Source organism: Sceloporus occidentalis, unplaced genomic scaffold (assembly GCF_023333645.1).
Source record: "Sceloporus occidentalis isolate IW3139 unplaced genomic scaffold, rSceOcc1.0.p SCAF_17, whole genome shotgun sequence".
NCBI lineage: Eukaryota > Metazoa > Chordata > Lepidosauria > Squamata > Phrynosomatidae > Sceloporus > Sceloporus occidentalis.
In genome coordinates, this window is record NW_028316997.1 from 3,959,780 (window position 1) to 3,966,389 (window position 6,610).

The following is a 6,610-nucleotide window of genomic DNA, read 5'->3' on the forward strand; positions in this document are numbered from 1 at the left end:
ACAGGCAAAACAGTCTTGGCGATTGACTATCGTTTCCACCCTGTGTTATGCAAACTTTAAAGGTGTAGACATCTCTTTCCAAAACAGCATGCAATCCATCTGATATACAAACAAGTATACAAAAGTGAATGCTAAAATATTAAATTGACATGTAAATTTTTTCTTTACAAGTTCAACTTCCTAGTTAAAAAAAAAGGAAAAAAAGACGTCATAATTTTGTTGTTCATTTTTAGTGATATTCTTAGCAAGCCAATCTCACACCGTGTTGCTATCTCTGCTACATCAAACATGATTGAAACAGATAAATTTCTTTCTTCAAAGCAACCTAAGGCTAGGTTTCCACTTGTTTTTTTTTTTGCTAAAAACGCCAATTCAGCCATATGGCGTTTTTTTAGTGAAAAAACGCTGCGGCCAGATGTTAGCTGTTCTTCAATAGGAAATCGCAGAATGCCATATCCACTTGGCGTTTTTCTGTTTGCCGTTTTTTCAGTCCTCTTTGGCGTTTTCCTGCTTTTTTGGGCTCTGTGGCAGTTTTTCCAAATCGCAGCATGTTGACACTCTGGCGTTTTTTGCAAGGAAATCTTGGCGTTTTTCTCCAATAGAAGTCTATGGGAGAGAAAAAACGCCATGAAAAAGCCATGTGGGTTTTGCCTTGGCATTTTTTATGGCGTTTTTTCCACAGTTACAATGCAGAGGATGGACCCAGTATCTGTGTGTCCTACGAGAAATAGGCTGGAAACAAACAGTTTCACACAAAACAAAGTTCATATTGAATTTTACACCATTTGGAACAAACATGCCATTACAAACAAACATACCCAACTGGATCCTGCATGCCAAAAGCAACAGCAAACAATTTGCACCATCATTTGGGGCCAATCTTTCTAGAGGAGCAGACATTCGGAATAAAGCATGCCTTACAAACCACAGAAAAGAGACAAAATGGTCCGCCGGGGCGTGTTTAAGTAGAACTCTACCAAGGAAATGACATCAGGAGAGGACAGATACTTGCCATTTATCCTAATCCCTTTTAGCTGGGTGAAAATTCCAACGTGTAAAGGCTGGAAAAACTGCCTAAGGTCAAAAAAGCAATTTCCACAGAAAGGCTAAAACGCCAGAAAAAACGCAGGAGAGTGCAGTGGCGTTCATCAAGAAAAAAACGCAGGACAAAAACCCAAGTGGAAACCTAGCCTAATAGTTTTGCAGCTGAGGAAATGTAAATGTAATTTCTAGCTAGTTATACTTAACTACAATAAATGAATGCAAAAAAATACAATGGAACGTTATTGTGAATAAGAGCTCAAACCACCTGTTAGCTCCACCACATGCGTCATCCAACACTCCACACTTCTTTCAGTAAACATTTTTGAGGAAGGCCTAGAAATAGTGACTCATCAACAAGTAATACTTTTACAAGGAAACTCCCTACAATAGCTGTAACTGTTACACAGACCCAGGGGAATCTGTTGCCTGACAGTCACATGTTAACTTTACAGATTTGTTTATAATTGGCTATCTTATTATAAGCTGAAACAATTGCCAACAATGCAAAAAAAATATACCTTTTAAAATTCTCTTTATTAGTGGATTTTATGTGCGTGTGTATTGTGATCCTGCACCCACACAGGGTACCAAACAGCACGGTCCTCTAGGGTATTAACGCCACATCTCAGGTAATCACCAACGATTTATTTGTAGTCCACGTATGAAGATATTTACAGGATTACATAGAACACAAATTTGCTACAAACAAAAGCCTAGCTCGTCTGAGCGCTTACTAACATATAACTCCCTCACTACTAAGGGTCTAAACTAACACAAAACATAATCCCACCAACCTCTTTGATGGTCTCTTTTGGGCATAGCAAGCTCTGCTGCTTCCAAACAAACTCTCTTCTCTCCCTCTGTCCAACAGGTCAGGTTATATTGCAGTCAGTTATTACTTGCAGCTGACCAGTGCATTGGAGTCAGCTTAAACTCCCGGCCTGGAACCCGTGTCAGTCCAGGTGCATGTAAACTGCGGGGTGGAGAACCAGCCTGCCCTATATGTCGTATAAAACCCTGCAAAATCGAGGGGGAATGTATACCCCTTCCACGACAACACCCCGCACCTTGTTACAGTATATATAAGATGTAAATCCAAAATGAATGCTCTAATTCACGTAACTGTAGTAAAAACCACTACAAATTGTATATTATTATTATTTAGTTTTATAAAGCGTCATCATATTCTGTAGAGCTGTATTTGGAGAGCTCTCCAAATAAAAAAATATAAATGTTGGGTGCAGTTATCTTATGTAGTGTCAATAAGCGTAGCTTTAATGCAACAAAAAACAGGTTACATATTTTGGAAATGTGTGCTTTCCTCTCCATATTCTTGTTTTATTTAACATTGCCATTCAGACTGACATTGACATATCAAAAGCAACACAGTAGTTATGACAGCAGCATCACACAGACATCCTATATATAGCTAAAAGCTGACTCGTGTGCTTCTTCTCACATGCATATTTTTGATTGGTGGGAAAGAGCTGAAATTTAAATCAATGGGAGCACTTTCTATGCATTTGCACTAGTAGGTGAGTATTGCATGTCCTGCCAACTGAGAAGCTAGGGGGGCACAGAAAAGTACCATCGAGAGAGGATTCTGCTGAATAACCCTAGGCATTTCTGTGCTGAAAAAATGCTATAAGGTGATACACAACTATCATATGCAAAAAATTACAAAAACGCATTTGTTATGAAACTTTGCAGACCTATTATGTGTGGAAGTGAAAAGGATCCAAAAGTTCAAGCCAAACCTGACTTACTTGCTCATCCAGTTTGAATTCCACTGAACCATGATACTGTTACTGTTATTAAATATTAAATATAAGGAAAAACATATCTGCATATTATCCTGCATGCATAGAACTAATACTTTGTGTTCATAAAAAACAAGCTTTTTCTTCTTTTTCATAGTCACTGTGTATTCCTATGGCAGCTACATTATTTAATCCCAGTGTTGGACATAACCAAAAAACATACATCAGGGAATGTTTAAAGAAGGGGTTGACAAACCTGTTTTGGATCTGGGTGCCAACCAAAAAACCTTAGGGGCAATCTTTTCAATGACTTACACACTCTACTAACACTCTTATACACACACATACTAATGTTTAGACGCAATAGCACAATTATGTACACAGTTATAAACTGACACACACAGTTACTGTATATACCAACACACACAGACATTTGCCTTTGCTCAGGAGGGAAAAGTCGCCAGCTCTTCTGCTCCCTTGAGGTGCTAGTATGCTACTTGCGTCTGAGCGCCCGGAAATGATGTCATAACCCCAAGCTCAGACTTAGTCAGCATGCAAGGACTGAGGGAGCCCAGCCTGCCAGTATCCTGGGGTAGGGTGGAGATGTTTTACAGCGCTGACATTGGGACCTCAGCAATACAGTGGCCTCCACTACACCAGTGTTTTCAATGCTGCTAGTAATAAAGATGAAGTGTGTGTTGTACACTTTAAAGCCCAGTGCTCTCCAAAACCCTAAGCTTCAGAAAGTGATTTCTTGTCACCGTGGTGACCTGGCGACTGGAGTTTGTCGAGCCCTGGTTTAAGGGAAGGTAAAGATGCTGCGTATTGGAAACAATCACAATGACTGGGCATTCTTGCAATACTGCAGCAAGTAGTAGTATTAGACTGAATTGCACTTATTCCCCATTACAGAAAAATTCCAATGTTGTTTTCTGTTTCAATGCCTTGTGTTAGGAGTTTTAAACTGAGAAGCATTAATCACAGAACTGGCCAAGTAAACTCTGATCAGATGACCATTTGCTAATAATAATCAAGCCCAGGGAAGGATGCCAAACAAGCTTACTGAAAGTTCACTGTGTAGCCTATTAAGTATGTGACTTACATAGTTTACATGAACATAGCTACTTACAATGTACTCTGCTATTTCAATAATGAAAATGTAGCTATGACTACATAAGGTCTATTAACAAGAATTCTTAGTGTTACTCTCCTGTTTTACCCATTAGCATATAATTTCTGTAAATTAGGAGTCCTATGGAAAGTGTACGCCTCTACATTAAAATCATCCCCTTTACACAGGATTCATTTGTAAAGATGTCCCTAGATAACCCTGAAATCTGCCCTGGTAAATGTCAAATCTGCATTAAAATTACTTTTGACCTTTTTGTTTAAGCATCCATTTTAAACAGGTTTATCAGATTCTAGAGGACAGTGTTTAACGGGTTCCCTAGGTCAATTACATCATTCCAGCATTTAAATTATACACCCTTATCGGTCCCCTTAATCTTATAGACAAATATTCATAGTTACTTCAGAATGAAGCCATTGCACTCAACGTACTAAGTATGTATGTACATTTGTTAGACTGAGAGTACATACATGAGTGTGTAATAGAATTAATATGTAAGTATGTGTGTGAGCAATAATGTGTATGTGTGCACATGAATGTGTATGTGCAAGTGTGTATGTTTATGTGTAAGTATGTGTGAGCTTGAATACTTATGTATGTCACCATGTACAGTACTGTGCAACGGTTTTAGGCAGGTATGAAAACTTGCTGTAGAATAAGAATGCTTTTAAAAATAGTCATGTTAGTTTATTTTATTGTTTTACAAAAATGCAAAGTGAGTAAATTGTTAATTGGACTTGGGCGCCGGCGTGTTCGTGTTCGTGGGGAAAAAAATCTTCGGATTCCACGAATATTTGCTCGTTCCTATAGAGTGCGAGCATTAGAATTGCTTGCACGGCCTTTAAACTCCCGATGGCGAACCTATGGATTTCCGATCTTGTTAACCCCTGTGATGCTCCGTAGATAAGGTAGGCTAGACGGGGACGAGACACGGGGAGATCAGTAGACGGAGATGAACACGAAGATTCTTTGTGTTGTGTGTCTTCGTCTTCGTATAACTTTTGCCACCGCCATGTTCGTATGTTCGGTATCCGGACTGAACAATGAAACCACACCCCACACCCCTTGTTCGTTTTCATGTTCGCCAGAATATGAATGCACAAGTCTAGTGTTAACGATCAGCAATTTAATATGTAGGTTGAAAGACAATCATTAACTGAAACAGAAACCGCTAGGTATGGTTGTTGAATATAGTTTTATGTCAAAAGTCATACACCATGGTAAGAGTAAGCACATCACCAAAACACAGTTTATACCGCATCAGTAAGGTTTGTACCAGGCACAAATTCTGAGGCAGACAGGTGTTTCCATGTGTTCTGTCCAAGCTCTTCTTGAAGAAGCACAAAGGACCTTAGATGCATTGGTCTGGTATGGAAACTTAGTGTCCCAGGTGAAAGGCACACCATGCTTAGTTTCCTTTGCAATTGGAAGATGTCCAGCAGTGCCATTAGGTAAACATTGTCAGAAAACAGTGGGGCCCAGGAGCAACCATCTACTGTCCAGAGAAGTCTGATCAGAAGTGGTCTTCATGGAAGACTTGTGGCCAAAAAGCTATACTTGCGACATAGAAACAAGACCAAGCAACTAAACTATTTACAACAACACAGGAACTGGGGTGCAGTAAAATAGCAGCAAGTGCTCTGGAATAATTAGTCAAAATTTGGGCAAACAAAGGCAATTTTCAGTACGTTTACGTTTTGCAATGAGCGTAAACAAAAGTCAGGGCCAGACATGGTTGGAATATATTTGTCCCAACCCATATTTAGTCATTTTTATACTCTCACTCAGTGTTGCTTAGTACCCTCAAGTAAAACTGGCTTTAATATCTAGTACATTATACATTGAAGACAGTCCCATGTTAAAGCTATATTGGTTATTTTAATCCCCTACTTCATTGCTGCATATATTATTATTATTTTGTGTACATAATTTTAATTAGATATTTATAGTAACTAACCTTATCGTATGTACATATTGGTGTCTACATGATGACCCACAGCTGTACAGCAAAGGTACTCTGGCCTAAACAGAATAATATACCGGTATTTCATAAAATATTACCGTATTTGCTCGATTATAAGACGACCCTGATTATAAGACAACCCCCCAAATCTGAATATTTATTTAGGAAAAAAAAGAAAAAAGCCTGAATATAAGACGACCCTATAGGAAAAAAGTTTTACCAGTAAATGTTAATTCATGTAAACTATTTTTTCAATAAAAGCTATGATTGAGAAAAATATTTTGGTTTTATTTCCTTCTATTTTCCAACCTGCCCCCCCAGTTATGCACATCTGCCCTCAGGCTTGTCACTCTGCCCCAGAAATGCCTTATACCCCCTATATGCCACTGTGCCCCATGATATGCCTTTTAACCCATATGTGTCACTGTGCTTCCAGAAATGCCTTATACCCCTATATGCCACTCTGGGATTAAGGGGGTTAAAAGGCATATTATGGGGCAGAGTGGCATATAGGGAGGTGTAAGGCATTTCAGGAGGCAGAGTGGCGTATAGAGAGTTAAAAAGGCATTTCTGGAGGCAAAGTGGCATTAAGGGGGTTAAAAGGAATTTCATAGAGCACTCTGCCTCCAGAAATGCCGTATGCCCCCCATTTAACACTCCCCCCCCCCCAAACTTACCGGTGCTTCTGACTCCCCTGTCATCTAGCCGGGGCAG